Below are 17,158 nucleotides of genomic sequence, written 5' to 3'. Positions count from 1 at the left end.
TGGTTTTGACAACAAAATTTCAATGGCATCTCCAATCGATAGCTCCAGTTTATTTGTGGTGGTCTATATTTACAGATACAAGTTTATCCCATGTGTACAAATTTAAGAATCATATTTAGTCATTTCTTATCATAAGCGTATCTGTATGGCTGCTTTTCAGTGGTGTACTCTCAAACTGTGAGGAATTTAAAACAAATACATTTCCCTTTTCTATTTGGTTAGTGGGAGCACGAAGTAAAAGCAATTCAGTGGTGTTGGTTGTTTCCAGACAAGGAAAGCCCAAAACCTACAGGAACTACTTTGTAGGAAGGAGGAGGGGTGGGATTGGTCTGTGGACAGGGCAAAGCTAAGTTTCCTGCCTTCGGTTTTAGCCAGAAATATTTTGTCTGAAGTTGTTTCCACGTGGCACTTTATTGTGGACGTAATGCTGCTCACAAATTATCAAAATGGCGCCAGATATGATTTCCCCATTTACCACTCGCACAGAAAATCTGATAAAGAAACAAAGCAATGGAAAAAATAAATTCAGATTAAATTGATGAGGGGAGAAATATGCATAGCTGTCATGTTTGTTCGCCCCAGAACATTGGTATCACTCTAACTTACTGCGTTCCATCATACCTCTCCTCCCTTTCGACTGTTGCCCATAGACTGGCCTTCACCAAAGCGAGGTTCAGCGAATGTGATAAGGAGACGCCGGAGTTGCTCCAGCACATCATATTCACTTGCCCCCTGTTCAATGTGCCACGGGCAAATTTGTTGGGATCAATCATACAGAAACTAGAGGGTACCCCACCAAAATTCCACCTTGCTCAAATCTTGCAGGATAAGGATACTCATACGACCCTGAAAGTGGCCAGGTTCCTGGTCGCTGTCCTTACCCAAAAGCGACGCCAAGGAGCACTACAAGCTAACTAAGGCGTAGTATGCCATTCTACTTTATAGTATTTTATTGTTATAGTGGTGTTTTAGCGGCTGTTCCCCCCCCCCACGTGCACAAGCTGTTATTTATGTGTTGTTTTTACCTGTATGGGCCTACGGCCGTAATAAATATTGTTGTTGTTGTTGTTGCATAGCTGTCAACTTTTCCCTTTTCTTGCGAGGAATCCTACTCGGAATAAGGGAATTTCCCTTTAAAAAGGGGGAAAGTTGACAGCTATGGAAATATGGGGTGACATTTTGATGGCGTAGTGTGGATGCTACGAAAAACCTGCAGCCCCAAGTCTACAATAAACTGCCGTATGGAAGCAGTCTGCTTCCATGAAGCAGTATGATGGCTGTTTGAAAACCAGACCTTACAGAGGCTGATTCTCATGGGGTGTGACTTGTGGATACTGCCCACCATCTTCAAATATTTAATGGGCTGTCACATGGAAGATGGAGCAAGCTTGTTCCAGAGGGTATGACCCACCCAAGCCAATGAATTCAAGTTACAATAATGGAGATTCTGGCTAAACATCAGGAAGAGCTTTCTGAAGGTACGAGCTGTTCGGCCATGGAATGGACTTCCTTTGGGAGGTGGTGGATTCTCCTTCCTGGGAGGTTTTCAAACAGAGGTTGAGTGACCATCTGTTGTGGATGCATTAGTTGAGATTCCTGCATTGCTGGAGGTTGGACTAGATGACCCTCAGGGTCACTTCCAACTCTACACTTCTATGATTCTATGACCACAAACTACTTCCCTATGGAGTTCCTCAGCGTAGAGCTGAAAACGGGGGTCCATGTTGTAAGCAGCTCCAATTTCTGCTGAATTGTGTGCGGCAAGCCACTTATTTCTCAACCTTTCCCCCGCCCCCAACTTCAATGTGGTGATAATAGTACCGAGCTGCATTGAAAGGAGTAGTGAAATATTTATGCTCTGAATATTTGAAAAGCCCTATCTAAGTGCTTAGTCCTATTATTGGTTATATTCTTCTAAGTCAAGGTTAGCCAGTGTAATGCCCTCCAGATGTTTTGACTCCAACTCCTATCAGTGCCAACCACAGGTGCCACAGGGCAGTATTTTGTCCCCAATGCAGTTATGAATCCATTGGGAAGTGATCCTTATGACCAACTCTTATTTCTCTACTACATCTGAGCAGTGCTTTTTTCCCTAAAAAAAATGTTTAGGGGTACTCTCATTTTGACTCAAGAAAATCACTGGGAAAGGAAAGGAAGCTGCCATTGGAGGTGGTAACAGTGAAACTGACCAATCACTGTTCTAGATTCCAACTCCTACTTCACACATTAAATGCTCGCTTCCGTCTGAGACTCAGGAAACACCATGACAGGAAGTGAGGCCGCCATTGGGGGTAGTAACAGAACTTACAATTCACCGTGCTATTCAATGGAACTGATGATTCACCATGCTACAGAAGATTTTTTTTTTTAGTTTCTTCTCCCGTTAATTCACAAAATGTTTAGGGGTATGCATACCCCTGCATCCCCCCCCAAAAAAACACTGGACTGGATAATGGTCAATAAACTTAGCTCCCTGGTACTTGTAGAAAAAGCATCGGATGTGCATTAGGCATTGATGTTTGCAGAGCAAAGACTACATGAGTAGACTTCTATCCGCATATCCTTTCCACATGTTGTTGACCCTGACTCTAAGGCGTTCCAAAGTGTGTGGTAAGCCTGCACATGTAGGCTTCCCTCCCCACACAACATATGACATCCTTTCTATCCCCCTCTCCTTCCACAAGCAACAGACAAAGCGCATATATTTTTAAAGCGAGCTTTTAGAAATATACGCAGTAAGCTACCACAACCCATAAATCAAATTTTACAGAGTCAGTAAGTTGAAGCAAGGAAGCCAGACTTTTCATTTCATTACTATTCCCAAATGTTTAATGCAACAGAGAGCTATTATCATTAGCAGTAAATGAAGAGATTGAGCAAGCTGTGTAAAATAGCTCATGAAATTTTCTTATGGGTGGTTAAAAGGGCACTTTCTCTCTGTGCAGTCTCCCTCTTTGCCAGGCACAAAAATGTTCACATAAGTTTGCTAGCTAAGGATCTACTTAATCATTTTCATGGGTGGTAGGCCAGCCCCCCCTCTTTTTTAAAAAACAACAACATTGTATTGGTTTCATAGACAAAAACAGATGAATGTACAGAACCTTATGCAGTCATTCTCTCCAACTTTTCCTATTCCCGGAAAATATTAGTCTTCCTGCCATTATAGGAAATGTAATGCTTCACTGCCGGTAGGCTACAAAAATCACTGCTGGATATCCTGGAACAGATAGATATCCGTATGATTCTACTTATTGGTAAACAAAGATCAGTAAAAGGTTTTGTAGCTTTTGTAGTTGGAGTTTGTTAGGGCCCCACCCTTCCGGGCCAGGTGGGGAAAAGCCTATAAGGCAGGGAGCAGGTTTTCCAGGATTCACAGAGGATGTGGTCTTCAGACATTCTGACTCCTTTTTAATATGTGCAGAAATTGAGTGCAAATCCAGGGGTGGGGGTGGCAGATACTACCCCCTCACACAAACCTTATGCACATTTCAATACACAGAAAAGTGGCTGGATCATCTGAAAATGGCCATTACTGTTCTCACACCATCACCTCTGGTTACCACCCACCATTGCATATTGTATCGTAGGATGGGAATGTGTGAGTGTAGGGACCTTCTTATTTGGTGATATTTTCTCTTGTGGCTGCCTTAATATATTTTTACTGATAGTTTTTTTGGGTTTTTTGTTTTAATTGTGCCTTTCAAGACACTTTGAGGCTCTCTGGAAAGGCAGGATAGAAATGTCTTAGAGAAAGTCATGATATAAATGGAGAGAGAAAGAGAACAATGAAGTGTCTTGATAGCTAGAAATCTTTCTCCGCTCCCTTCCGACAGCGGAAAGAGTAGAATAACAATTTTCTGCCTGGCATTGCATTTGGCAGAGATAGATTTTAGCTGGACTGGAAGCAGCCTGGGGTGAGAGAGGGCTGCAGATTAATATTTGGGAATTTGACGCAGGAACAGTGGTTGCACTACCTTGCCATAGGAGTATTTTGGCTTCCACCATACTCTGCTCGCATATTTGTAAATTTATAAGCAGATATTACAAGACAGCCATCACCCTCCAGTGCTCTCCTATCAAAATAAAATAAACTCCATAGCGTTGGACTTATCACTGCTTAAGAGAACTGGAGAGAGTTTAGCAATATGTAGGCAAGGCAGATAAAGATCCTTGCGGTTCTTCTTTTATCTTTTTTAACCCCAACATTTATAATCTGGAATCTGCTTCTCTGTGATCTATATTTATCTTTTTGCTTAACACATAAACAGCTGTTTGATATTGGAACAGCGGGAGAGGATTATGTAGACATCTAATAAACTGGCCTCAATACTGGTATGTTTGTATATGGTTCATAGTTGTGCCTGATATTTTAGGAATCTGCTGCGATGAGAACGGAGTATTATGTCAGGTTTGTTTTTGTTTTTTAACTCAGTATATAAATATATATTTATATACTGCTTGATCACTGTGAGAACTGGAGGCTAGATTAGTTTGGCCATTGGCCTGATCCCAAAAGGGCCTTCTTAGGTTCTTACAAAGACTGCTTCTTCTCCTTATTCAAAACGCAGAAGGATCGGGGCTCAAGGCTATGCTGCATCTGTGCTCTCTGACCTTAACATTGTGCATCTTAATTTTAGCTGTGCTGGGGCAGGCTATTAAGAACGCAGTTTGCTGCCTTGCACCAGGTCACACGACTTGCCCATCTAATCCTGTACTTTGCAGGGTCTCAGGCAGAGAGAGAGGTGCTTCCCAAGATCAGCTGCCTGATTTTTTCAATGTTGGATGCCAAAGACTAAACCTGAGACTTTCTGCATCATGCAAAGCAGGTGGTTTACTGCTGAGCTTTGCTCCCTCCCCTGTTGCTTGCTTAGCGAAGTGGAATAGGTCATTTGAATGCATTTGCAGCCCCCCCTCCTTTTTTCTTATTGGGTACTTCATCAAACCTGAGTAGTAGCGTAATTCCCTGATTAACACAACTATAAAACACAGAGGAGGATCAGGTCAATTGATTTTCCAGCTGCAGGAATTGTGCAGGGTGGATGGCAGGTATTTATAATCACACACACACACCCCACAGCATAACGATGCATAAAATAGTTTCTTTCCCTCGTGGCTCTCCTGTGCTATTTGTATTCCCCCCAAGTATACATTAATCTTCTGTGGGGAATGACAGTTGGCTTCTCCCAGCATAATGAGACGGCTTCACAGTCACTGGCAGACAGGAGGCCAGTAAGATAACACTTCCCACAAGCTTTACATTCCAGCCAAGCTGTTAAGAGACACCCTCTGAATGGAGGGGAGAGAGTGCCGCCTAATGTTGTTGCTGCTGCTCTTGAAAAGAGGATCCATGCAGTCATAGAATCTGATCTTTTGCCCCAGATAACAGTCAAGTAGCACCATACTTTCTTTATGGCCCAATGTGACAAATACTGGTTTGTGGCACTTCCCCTCCCTTTGATTCGCTATGATCCAGGATGACATTTGTTGAGACATTACTATACCATAAGGATTATGTTGCTCTTCCATTCTACTTCTTGACATGCATTCCCTCCCACCAACATGATGCGTGCTATTGCACATGTGCTTATTATGTGGATGGGTGAGGGGGACCGCGCATATGAAAAACTGTGGACCAGAGGGTGCTTTGCACCCAGGTACTGCTATTGTTAGGGCTGAGCTATAGGGAGCAGCTGTAGAGCACAGGGCCTAGAGGTACACCAGAGAGTCAAATGAAAATAGGTGCCAAAGTCAAGGAATGCACCATAATCAAGAAAATCATCGCTTCTCTGGCAAAGTGCACTCCCAGACCAAACAGGAAACCTTTTATAGTCCTTCCTGTCTAGGAGGACCCAATGGCCAGTGGCTGGGTGTAGCCAGAGCCTGAGAAAACACTGTTGCCCAAGGAAATGCTTTTGGTGGTTCACCATTTGACTGTGAACAGGGGAAGGGCTGTCGTTCCATGGTAAAGCATCTTGCTTTGCATGCAGAAGGTGCCAGGTTCAGCCCCATTGATATCCAGGTATGGCTGGAGAAGCATCCTGCCTGAAACCCTCAAGAACCAGTTGGTGTGTAGACAACACCAAGCTATGTGGACCCATTTGGTGTGAGGCAACTTCTTCTGCTCCCAGTCCCATCTGCTCCTGGCAGTCATAATGGAGGATACTGAGAGAAAGATGGTTGTCTTCGTGCTCTCCAGACATGTAGACCACACACAGGTGAAGGCAGAGACAAGCAACCACAACTCCACCATTCCCTTCTAGTTCAGGGGCAAAAACAGTGGGTGGTTTTGGCTATATGCCTGCACCTGGCAATTGAGTGAAAACAAATCCTAGGCTAAGGGAGCTGGAGAGAGGAAGGGGATCCTCCTTATTTCCTGTCGCTCCAAGACTGAGAGAGGAAGCATCCACTCACCATGCTCGACCTGCAGCTGGCTGAGCAGTCACCATGACAACCATGGCAGTGGAGACAGCCGAGCTATGCACACAAACATGTCTTGGGAACTGGCTACCCCACTGACATGCCATTATGTGGATTTCATTTGCAGGGCCTAAACTGTTTTCTATGCAGTTTTCTTTTGGTGACCATATACTTTGAGCATTGATCAGCTAATTGTTTTCAGCTATGGAAGCTATACATATGTTGCTGGCAGGGGGGCGTGGAGGTGGAAATCAAAGTGGCATTGTTTGAATGATGAATGGAAAACAGATGTAAATAACTCACGGAACTTTGCAGTGATGTTTACGATTGCTTAATTTCTCCACAGATTCAGCAGTCAAGGAATGATACCTTTCTTCAGCACAGAATCGTTCCAGGCGGTTTTGAGGTATACATATTGATCACACAGCAAGTTTTGTGACACATTTCCTCTTCAAAAGGAATCAATAGTCATTCCTTCAGCTCAGTGCGACACAAATCAATGCCAGATTCCCTCTCCTTCCCATTTCTGCTCAGCCGTGCAACTCTATACATGTCTACTCAGAAGTAAGTCCCATTGATTTTAATTAGGCTTACTCCCAGATAAGTGAGTACGGGATTGCAGCCTGCCGCCATATGCAAAATAATGAGTGCCTGAAAACTACTGGCCGCCCAAGCATGTACATTTCTATTAGGCATGTACATTTCTATTTGACTTTTCAGTTTAAACTCCTGCCACATTCTGCGCCCACAGGCTCCGGGTGGCTGACAAACTTCTTAAAAATGTTACCCAGAGTTATATGCTTGCTCCTAACTCTCTTAAAACCATGAAGTACATAAGACATCTTTGGGTGTTCAGTTCCACCTGTGCGCCTCTCTGCCCTACATTGGAGGCCTAAGATCGGCAGAGTGGAGCTTGCTGTTCTTATAGTTCCAAGTTTAGCAAGGAGCTACCACAGGCAGGGCAGGCTTCCTGCTGCAGAAGGTTCCCCTCCAATGTGAGGAAGGTGGTGGGTCATGGACTTGTAGCCTTATTAGACTTTACCGATTGGTGGGCTCTGCGTTGCTCCCGGACGGGAGGAAGGAAGTCAAATGACACCGAGGGTTGGTTCAGAGAAAGAGTTCTTTATTTCTGCTCTCCGGAGCAAGCAGCAGAAAGGCACTTGCGTGGTCAGTCCACAGCAAGTCCAAAGAAATGAGAGATTTCATGCAGTATATATATCCTCCAGGCACCCTCTTCTCCCCCTTCCCCAGGAATCCAGGCACGTCAGCTTGTACACGCAGGTTAACATCACAGATGTTCCTGCTCCAGTACTCTTAACCTTAAAAGGGGTTTCCTTCCTGTACTTCTGACCATAAAAGGGTATTCCTTGCTCCTATCTTGGAGCAAGAGGTCACCAACTCCAAGAACACACTCTGGCGCTGTTCCCGGACTAGGTCTGTGCGTCAGAGTGTGGTAAGATAAGACCCAGACATGTCATCCCTACTCCACTGGAACAGCCAAGGTCATCCATTGCCGTGACCGATAAAGGAGAGAGCTTTGTTTATACAGCTGTGTTCTTGTTATGCATTTGCTCAACAGCTCAAGTTAATGCATTTTAGAAATGCTCCCTTGGAGAAAAAAGAAAAGGGGGGGGTTGGGTTCAGTTTCAAAATGACTACACAGAAACCCATTCCTTCAGAATGGAGACATGATGGAGAGGGCAGTGGTGCTAGCAAGCACTCCTCTGCTCTTCCTTGTGTGATTCTTATTACATGGGGTAGGGATTGAATGCCTGAGTAGGGCTAATATGGTCAAATAAATGTCAAAACCCCAATGAATTTCCATGCCTGCTCTTGTTCCTTTCATTTGCCTATCTGAGGCCTTTCACACCAAAACAAGCCTATCGCCATTCAGTCTACTCGCTCTCGACCCAGTCTCTGACTCTCCCATGTTCCAACACACAACTCAGCTCTCCTCTCTCTTAAGAATCAAAATGAGTTTTAAGAATCAAATCTCCATTCCTAAGAGCCACATTCCATTCTGGGGGGCCATATTCCAGCAATAGGCAGGGTCAGAAGCAAAAGTGGGACAGCTTGTTTCCACACACCCTTGCACACCCCTCTCCACCCTCCATCCAGGCAAGAAGCATTATCAGGTTTTAGGGACACGTTCTAGCCAGGCAAAGGCACTCAAGGAGGATGCAAAGCAGGGCCAGTGAGGGGTGGGGCTTGGGGAGAAGAGGGTGGGGCCTGGCGAGACACCTGAGGGCCAGGTAATGACCCTCTGGCTCCTGGGTCTGAGCTTCCCCATTCCTGCCAAACAGCATTGCTGACTCCCGGACAGCCAACAAGCACATTACATGCAGCCAGCACCTACAGATAAATTTCTAGAAAAGAATTAGTTCCCAGTGAAGCACATCACATTTGATGGTAGGAAACAGTTCATTTTTCTCTGTCACTACAGCTGGCTTAAATAATTGTAATATAAGCAAAGAGACTAAAGCCACCAAAGGTGAAAATCATATAGAGGTCTAATGCTCCAGTACCATCTTAAGTTAGCATAAAAAAGTGACATTTTCTTAAATTTAATTTTATCCCTCCATATGTTTTTAATTGTTGGATATCTGAAGTGCCTAGTGCTGGCATTTCCTCAAGACTAACAATCAAATTTGTGTATGGATGGCTTCAGCAGACCAGGATAGGCAAGGAATTCCAGCTATGTCACCCCACCCCCTGAATATCTGCATCGATGATGATGATGAAATTTCATACTGTTCTATGTGGTTGAGTGCACTGCTATCAATAGGACTTAAGTTCACACAAGTGGTTGCATTGTCCACAAGTGTGCTGGCCCTGCTGAGTATCTTTCAAAAAAACTTTTTTTATTTATTTGCATTCTAGTTGAATTACAAGGTTTTGGGGAATTTAAAAACAAAAACAAATGGGCCTTAATGAGGATCATATGTGTAAGTACACGAAATCCCTTTTTGTGCCCGTGAGCAGAGATGGACAGTGAAAGCAATTTTTGAAGGAAGGAGCCACAGCTTTTGAATTAGCCGCACAATCACTAAGGCCCCCTGTCATCCAGAGCACGGTACAGATTTTAGCAGCAAACGCAGCAATTAGTTCTGAAGGTCTTTTGATTGTCTCTTGACTATGGAAAGTTAAGATGGAAATACCGCAGCAAAAGAAAAGGCATTACTGTAATATCCACTTCATCCTCTCATGGTCATTTCCTGACAGCAAGACTTGAATGGAGGATGACGACGCAGCATTTGCTACTAACAAAATCTAGTGCCTGTCACTTTCAGATCTTATGAAAAGGCCGGTTCAGCAGGCTAAATTAGTGTTAGAAGTGTATGGTCAATCAGATTCAGTTGCTGAATTATGATGAGAGATAGCCTCAAAAAGTGGGTTATGTAATTACCTGAATATGCAGTGATTTGACTGGGTAATCAATGATTAAAGTTGCTTTGGGGGGGGGGGGGAGTGTTTATGGATATTGAATTTGGAGATAATCTCCACACATTTAACTGTATCAAACGCTACTTAGCTACTGTATTTACCTACTTAATAAAAAACTTGGAACCAGTTATTTTTCCCCATGTCACATGACTGCCTGCAGAAAAGAGTAAGAGAGATCCACAGCTGGGAGGCCTAGGTGGGGAAATATCTGAGGCCTGAGGAAGGGTTTTCCTCAGCTCCACTTCTTCTCTTCAGAACAGGCATACTGATAATTGTGAAAAGAAACTGTTTCAGGTTAAGAACGGACCTCCAGAACAAATTAAGTACTTAACCCGAGGTACCACTTTACCAGAAAGGCTAAAAAGCACATATACCAGAGGTAAAGATCTATCAAGTACAAATAAATATTAATAGATGAAGAGGGGCTACTCGAAAGGGGGGGGTGTCATAGATAAGTGACAAGCACATGTTTAGTGTGCATAATTCCCCCTAGAGGAATTGAAAGTAGGTAAGATTTCTGTTTGAAACCCAAGAGAGCCACTACCCACCATAGAATCATAGAATTGTAGAGTTTGAAGGAACCATAGGGGTCATTTAGTCCAACCCCCTGCAATGCAAGAATCTTTTTCCCAGTGTGGGGTTTAAACCCATGACTCTGAGATTAAGCGTCTCATGCTCTACCCACTGAGCTATCTCAGCCGTCAATATATCACAACTACAAAATAATCCCTCTACAGCACCACAAATCCAACTCAGTGGTGTAACATTGGAAAATGTCAATCACTTCTCCTATCTAGGCAGTTATCTTTTCACAAGGGCCAACATTGATGCCAAAATCCAGCATCGCTTGAGCTCTGTGAGTGCGGCTTTCTTCTGAATGAAGCGCAGAGTGTTTGAGGACCGGGACATTTGCAGGGAAACCAAAATGCTTGTTTACAAAGCTTGTTTGCAGGGAAACCAAAATGCTTGTTTACAACCTTACTATATGCTTGTGAAACATGGACCACTTACAAACGCCGTCTCCAACTCCTTGAAAGATTCCATCAACGGTGTCTCCGAAAAAAAATTCACATCACTTGGGAAGACAGGCAAACTAATATCAGTGTACTGGAAGAAGCAAAGATCACCAGTGTTGAAGCAATGATTCTTCAACATCAACTTCGTTGGACTGGTCATGTTGTGAGGATGCCTGTTGATCGTCTTCCAAAGCAACTACTCTATTCTGAACTTAAAAATGGAAAGTGTAATGTTGGTGGTCAACAAAAGAGGTTTAACGACTGTCTCAAGGCAAATCTAAAAAAATGTAGTATAAACATTGACAACTGGGAAACACTGGCCTGCGAGCGCTCCAGTTGGAGAACAGCCTTTACCAAAGGTGTCATGGGCTTTGAAGACACTCGAATACAGGACGCAAGGGAGAAATGTGCTAAAAGGAAGGCATGCTTGGCAAATCCACACTTTGATCAACTCCCACCCAGAAACCGATGTTCCCACTGTGGGAGGACGTGTAGATCCAGAATTGGCCTCCATAGTCACTTACGGACTCATTATTAAAACCGTGTTTATGGAAGACAATCTTACTCGGCTACGAATGATTGCCAAAGAAGAAGAAAGAAGAAGAAGATAACACTGAACGGGAAGTATCAATGCTCTGAATCAGTATAAAGCAGTATAAAGCAGCTGCACAGGGAAATTGCAACATGAACCAGAATTTAACTACAGTTACTGTTTAAGAGTCATCACTAACAGTGAGAGAGACAATAGGACATGAACCATTAATACTGAACTAAACAGCGTTCCAGGAGATTTGGCCACTAAGCAGGATTCATTGCATGATTAATTGCACAACTCCCTCTTCTCACAAAACCCTGTGCTTTTCGAAATATGTTTCAGATCGACCATATTTCTTTCATTCCTGGTTTGGATCTTTTGGTAACAACAAATGGACTGCCCCATTTTTTTCAGTTTGTGGTGACATCATGCCTTAAGAAGCTGAAGAATTGTCACAAGAGTTTCAGAGAGTTATCTGAAACTTTGGTTTTCCAAATAAGGCATACTCTACATAGTTCAGCCTCCACCTCCTCCCTTGATTCCTCCAGTTACCAGTGATATTTTCCCCCCCCCCCCGAGGCATTTGTCTGCTTTCCAGACAAGTAATGAGGACTCAAGATTTAAACCAGCTGTGATCTCATTCAGTACTGATAGAGCTACATTCTTTCTAAAACAGCTTTTAACGCCATATGTTCTGGTTGTTAATAGAACAGAATCTTCACTAAAAGACCTTAGCTACGTGGTCAGCAAGTGTCAGTAGCATTTAAACCTAACAAGATTATTTTTTCCAGCATGGAAGTTCATATTAAAATAAAAGCAGAATGAAACAACAATTTTCAGCTGTAACCGCATGTTAAAAGTCAAGAAATGTGAGTCTCATGCCATCTTCTCTGGGAGATTTTTTTTATTTAAAAAATGGTCTCAAAAGTAGGGAGGTGCACTGACCATAAGATTTAACCTCAATTTCATGCAGTCTGAAGTGCTTTGGAGGCTGCCCAATTCAATTCAATTCAAGTCCAGATCCTGATTCAGGACACTGAAGCTTCATCCTTTTCCTGTTGGTTATTATGGGGAAACAACAACAACAACAACAACAGTGCTTCTTTTTTTCCACTTTGACAAAGTGGATTACATCTGCAGACATTTTAGCCATTCCCGAATGGATAATGCCTGCCAAATTACAGTCAAATATGTCCAGGGTTTTTGTGTGTAGGGTACTTCTAACATTTATTTTAAAGGAATCATGTATCTCTCTTTTATTGTTGGCAGAAGTAGATGAAATTTGTAGGCATGTTAGCCCCTTCTATGGGGATAAATCCTGCCAGATCTCAGAAGGAAAGACATAGTAATTTTCTGCAAGTAAAACCCACAGTTTGGAATACAAAACAGCATATATTGAGAGAGTTGGCTATAGGTAAGAAATCAGCCAATAGAAAAGAGATCAAGAGAGCTTTGTGCTAGGTGTTTTTAAAGTTGGGGGTGGGGGAAGATAAACTAAAACAGATGTGTTTCCTCCCTTCTGGTTTTGTGGGCAATGATTTTGTTGTGAAAATGGCAGATATTGTTGAGGTGCCCCTAGGAGAGTTATCTGCAAAATATCAGAAGAATGGGCACAAAGACCTGGGGGTTGAGGGGCTGCCTGGAATAGCATGTGATGTGATGTGGGGAAAGGGGCTTCTGCAGGACAAAGAAATGAGAAGAGTTCAGGAGAACTGCCTTGCCCAAGCAAAAATCCTTTTCTATTCACTTGGATTGGTATCTAAGTCAATGTAGGACAGTTGCTGGTGTCAAACTGTGAGCTAGGAATGAACTATTTTACACATTAGGTGGCAGCAAACCTGAGTTTGCCATTGGGTATTCAAGAAGTTGCAACTAATCTTGGCTCGCTGAAGTATTTAACAGTTTTTACTAGCGCAATTGCAAAAACATGTCTGTTGTATTCATGGTTTATATTTTATGGCATATGCTCTTTTTTTTTAAGTGTGCATAGAAAAATGTAAAATTTGAAATGGCCTTCAAATTCAGCAAGGAACATAGCTATAGAAAAATAGTTTAGAAAACAAAATTATGGTGATATGAATTACAAAAAACAAAATAATTGAAAGGAGCAGATCAATCAGCTGCCAGATGTAAATAGCAATTTGTTCTTAGCCAGAAAAAAACCATTACAGTGCCACACAGACACAGGTGTGCTCATCAGTTTCTAGATCAACCTAGAAGAGAGGGACCCTCTTTCTCAGTTGGAAATGGAGTTGCTGGGAATGAAACAAGTTTTCTGTATTATTATTTTTTAAACCCTCTTGTTCCAAACAACTTGAAAAATCATGGAAATTAAAATTTGCAATCTCATCCTGTCTCTCAAATTCACTCCCAAAGATTCTGCACAAGTGTAATATACTGTGCTCTTTAAATCTGAATTAAAATCTGATTTGAGACATAATTTATTTGTGACCAGCTCCCCACCTCTAATTAGCTGTCCTCCTCCAACCCCTGCCCTCGTAGGAGGGGGTGCATGTTCGTATGTAAATGCACCATGCTTTCATTCAAAACAGCTTGTCTTGCAAACTCTCCATATGAATGCCTTCTCTGTAGGATACAAGGAAACATTCCTTGGGACTCTGGCAAGGGACAGTTGTAGAGCCTAAACCCAAGGGGAAAGAAATGTCAACATCTGCCTGTTACTGCCTAGCAAATGGACAATTATCATCTCCCCCCCTGCTTCTGTAAGCCCCGTTAGACAATGGCACGGCGTCGCCTCCTTTGTGTGCCTCTAAGGGTTCCCACCACAGCTTCACTTCTGATATGCTAATAAAGAAGCCATCTTTTTTGTGTTCCTGAAAGGCCCCTTTCCTGCATTCATTCCAAAGTTCGGGCGTGCTGTGTGAGAAGCACAGATCCTAGAAGGAATTCCCCCAGCCCTTTTATAGAAAAAGGAGAGGAATTAACCATCTGCTTGTGTGGGTCCCCTGGAAGAAAATGGCTGAACAAATTGCAACTTGACACAATGGGCTTTGGTATCTTCTTGCTTGACAAGCAATAAGCTCTTTGGCGTTTCCATGTCGCTTTCTCACTCTGCTCTGCAGAAATTAAGCTTGTGAGGTGAGTGCGAGGATTTTCAAATGAAACAGCAGCATGACGATCAGGGTGTTTAACATATATAGATACCTTTGCCAATGGCACTAAAATGAAATACTATATTGAGCCCGAGATGAAGCTAATCACTTGTGCTCAGGTTCATTTATGTCAGCTGTGAACATCAAGCCCTGATTTGGGAGCTTACCCATGTCCTTTCAAAATCTGGTTTCTTTTTTTACATGGAAGAGTTGTGTGCAGTGTGGAATCATAGAACGTCAGGTCAAAGGGCAACATTACAAATGGACTGTCATATACCTGAGTCTTCATCCAGTTAAGAAATGTAAGGTGCATTCGTCACAACCACTACAATGTGGGAAAGGGCCTTCTTTGTTGTGGCTCCTCAGCTTTGACACTCCCCCTGGTGGTACTGATGGCAGAGACCTTCAGGGATTTCCACACCAGATAAAATCATTTCTGTTCTCCCAGGCACTAGGAGTTAATCTATTGTACCCAGCCTTGTTGATGGTTTCTGAACTGCTGAATTACTCCTTTGATTCTTATTGGTTATATAAATGTGTTTTTTTAATGGAGTGGTTTTATGTGTTGGAAACTGCCCTGGGATTACGGATATGATGAAGGGGTAGTCTACAAAACTGATAATAAATTAAATAATAGCATGAGATTCTGTGATACTGATGGCAAACCTGGAGTGCTATGAGATTCCACAGTTTTCCAAGCTTGTCACCAGTATTGCAAAATATATCTCTCGCCCCTCCCCCCAAAAGTCCAGCTTCTTCAATAAATTTATTTAAAAGATTTATAAACTGCTTAATTGAAGAGTTCTGTGAGCAGGGTATAAATAAAACAAAGACATTCTGCCAAGAGGACTATTCTGATTTCCCCCAGTATGCTATTAATTGAAAAACAAAATCAAGGCCATGTGAGTTAATATAGTGTATTATATTACTTTTTCATTCATTGGTACAAGTACCAAGAAAGGACCAGAAGGATGTGGATTAGACAGTAGTCAAAAGAAGGCAAAGTGTTTAGTCAAGTGACCACTGCAGATCAAAGAAAAAGAGGGTACTGGAAGGTAATGACTGACCATAGGGCAAGAAAACATTGTGCAGTCCCCTTGTATTATCTTTCCATATCTACTAAGTTTAACAGTTATTAATGATAACACCATTCCTTTATACAATGTCTTTGACGTTTACAATAGCCTCATAAAAGGCAGATGTTGAGCAGGTGGCCTGATTGTAAAATATCAAAAGCTCTCATTGGAGCCTATCAGCATGTTTACACCCATCTTAATACTGGCGATCATTTAAAATTTTGGAAGAACAGTGACCCCCCAAAGAGCGTGGCAGCTCCAAGTGTTCTGTGAACTCAGCAGGATATAATCCCTGAGGAATTCAAACACTGAATAAGCAAGCCAGTTAAACAGGACAGTGACTTCAAGTGCCCTATAAGTACTCAGTTTCTTGAAACACCACAAGGAGTGCAATCCTAGTATATATGCTTACCTGGAAGTAAAGCCAATTGGATTCATTGGGGTTTATTTCTCAGTAAACATCCTTGGGGTTGTGCTGTACCTAAGACTGACATTCTTAGAAGATTAAGTGTGAAGTATCTGCTATATTTTTTTGAAAGGGGCATGTGTGTCTGTCATCTGTTCTCTTTGGGGCTGGACACCTCCTGAGATATTGTTGCCAAAATTGGCATTAGGGTTTCCAAGGTGTGGGCAGCTGTCTTCACTGATGTTTGGATGCTGGCTGCCATTTTGAATCAAGTTGCCAGACGTCACTTTGGTATGCCTGGTTTTTTTGGAGTGGGTTTGATTGCCTGTCGAGATAGCATTGCCAAACTTCGCATGAGGGTTCCCGGAGTGGGGGCATCTGTCTTCTTCAATGTTTGGCTTCTGGGCACCATTTTGAATCAAGATGGCAGACCATTTAACATTGGCATGGCTTGGCATGCCAATTTGGACACCTCTGAAAGTATCTTCACATGATTTTGTTGGGTCTTAGGCAAATTTGGCATGACAGTTCCAACTAACTTCAATTTAGATGGCTCTCAAGATATTGCCGCCAAACTCGGCACAAGGGTTCCTGAGGTAGAGGCAGTGGCCTTCATCTACATTTGGGTTCTGTGTGCCATTTTGAATCAAATTAGCTAAACATTAACTCTCACCCTTACCACAAATTGAAGAAGAAGAAGAAGAAGAAGAAGAGTTTGGATTTGATACCCCGCTTTATCACTACCCAAAGGAGTCTCAAAGCGGCTAACATTCTCCTTTCCCTTCCTCCCCCACAACAAACACTCTGTGAGGTGAGTGGGGCTGAGAGACCTCAAAGAAGTGTGACTGGCCCAAGGTCACCCAGCAGCTGCAGGTGGAGGAGCAGGGACGCGAACCCGGTTCCCCAGATTAGGAGTCTACCGCTCTTAACCACTGCACCACACTGGTGCTGCCCAGGTCAGATTAGAGGCCTAGGCTGGTGTGTATATGTTTGTGTGTAGAGCCCTAAAACTCACTAATTAAGCTATCAATTTAAAAATCACAATACTTTATGGTTTCTTTTAATTCCTGGGCAGCACAGAACTGGGCAGTTCCTGTGTGTGTACGCATGTGCATATCTAACAAGATAACCACTGTCAAATATTAGCAGTG

This window comes from Podarcis melisellensis (genome assembly GCF_964234715.1).
Source record: "Podarcis melisellensis genome assembly, chromosome: 4".
Classification (NCBI taxonomy): domain Eukaryota; kingdom Metazoa; phylum Chordata; class Lepidosauria; order Squamata; family Lacertidae; genus Podarcis; species Podarcis melisellensis.
The sequence above is the reverse complement of the archived record's forward strand: the minus strand, read 5'-3'. Positions refer to the sequence as shown.